At 42.3% G+C, this 1,911-nt stretch overlaps 1 pseudogene; it reads right to left on the minus strand.

The window, feature by feature from the left end:
- Window positions 1-360: 360 nt before the first annotated feature.
- Window positions 361-492, minus strand: LOC126476523 (U1 spliceosomal RNA; annotated as a pseudogene).
- Between the last annotated feature and the right edge of the window lie 1,419 nt (window positions 493-1,911).

A 1,911-nucleotide genomic window follows, 5' to 3' on the forward strand; every position in this document is an offset into this window, starting at 1 on the left:
GGCCTGTGTAAGCGCCGTTTCGTCAAATGGCGTCTTTAATTGCTTTCATCCCACGACTATAATATGTGACAGTTTAGTCGGAAAGTAAAAGCATTTTACTAGCGTTTCCGGCTCGATGTATTGCACAACTGGCCACACGCAATGTGTAAAATGACATGCACTCGTTTGTTGTGATGCGTTCTGTATGACATAAAGGAGCGAGTTTCTCGAGGTCAAAGCATACTTACCTGACACAGGGGATACCGTCATCACGAAGACGGTTCCTCAAGGACGAAGCTCTTCCATTGCGCTTCGTTTCATTGTTATAACCAATCCTTGATTTTCCATAATGTGGAATTAACTATGTTTATTTATTATTAGACCGGGTCTGCGCGAAGGCAATCCAATCTATCAAGAGCACGCAGGGGTCAGCAAAACCGATGAGCAATGGAGGAGCCTCGTCCTAGAGGAACCGCCTTCATGATCACGGTATCCCCTGTGCCAGGTAAGTATGCTTTGGCCCTAAGAAATTCCTTAATGTCATAGAGAGCGCTTACAACAAACGAATGCATATCATTGAACACAATACATCGATCCGGAAACACTAGTAAAATGCTTTTAATTTCCGACTAAACTGCCACCTATTATGAGTGGTGGCATGAAAGCTCTTAAAGCCGCCATTTGACGAATCTCATGCTCACACAGGCCCTAGTTGTGTGCGCACGCATGAGATATCAGCTGCTCTTAGCACGCATTGTGAGCACAGTTAAGTTGCCAGACACATTGTGGTACTTTCTTAGAGAATAAATGAGCTGTGTAAAACTAATAGACAGTACCTGTCCCTTCTGTATGAAATAGCGCCGTATTCCGCATCGTTTTCTTTTAGTTTTGCGACCAAAAGAGCCCAAGTTGATACGACCTATAATAGAAGTAGCCTGTGAAGTATAATTAGTTTGGTTATTTTTTTATATTGTATTTAGACAACTTCCTGTCAACCAATCGCGCTCATCGATGTCGAAAGGTAATGCACTGCACATATACGAACAGGGTAACTTCTCTCCAAAATCTTCTGTAACATCTGGCATGTTAATACGGAGAAAACTTGCAGAAATGCGATAATCATTTAAGTGTCAATTTTCTGTTGTTACAATCATCCCGTGAAAGCCGACATTGTGGATATTTAGAACTTATTTGCAAAAATAATATCTCCTTGGACGTGTTCTTATTACATATTTATCATATGTATGTTTCGAGAGAGTAAAACACCAGAAGGTTTATGACATTTTAAGAAGCATTGGTTTGGATGGTAAAGACCTACGTATAATAATGAAGCTATATTGGAACCAGTCGGCTTCTGTGAGGCTGGACAGAGGAAGTACAGAAGACATAGATAATTTACGGCGTGTAGGGCAGGGTTGTATATTATCCCCATTGATTTTCAACATCTATTCAGAACACATCTTTAAGGAAGCTCTTGATGAAGTAGAGATGGGAGTGCTCTTAAAAAGAAAATATATCAACAACATCCGATATGCTGACGACACAGTAATATTTTCTGACAGTGAGAATAGTTTGCAGTAGCCTGTTGATATTCTTGCACATCATCATCATCATCATCAGCCAATTCAATCATTAAATGATGTGGCCTCTTCGAGTCGTGGATTCAGGTAGGCTTTCAGCAGTCTTCTCCAAGTGGGACGGTCGTGGGCAGTTCTCTGCCAGGTGTTACCAGCGATCTTCTTGATGTCTTTGTCCCATCTGTCTGGTGGTCTTCCTCTAGGCCTCCGGTGCTCTCTCGGACTCCACTCCAGTACTAGCTTCGTCCATCTGTTGTCTTTTCTTCTTGCAACGTGGCCAGCCCACAGCCATTTCAAGGAACCTACTCTCTCTAAGATGCCATTAACCTTCGTCACAGACCAGATGTCATCTGCC

The sequence above is a fragment of the Schistocerca serialis genome, chromosome 4 (assembly GCF_023864345.2).
Source record: "Schistocerca serialis cubense isolate TAMUIC-IGC-003099 chromosome 4, iqSchSeri2.2, whole genome shotgun sequence".
In the NCBI taxonomy this organism is placed as follows: domain Eukaryota; kingdom Metazoa; phylum Arthropoda; class Insecta; order Orthoptera; family Acrididae; genus Schistocerca; species Schistocerca serialis.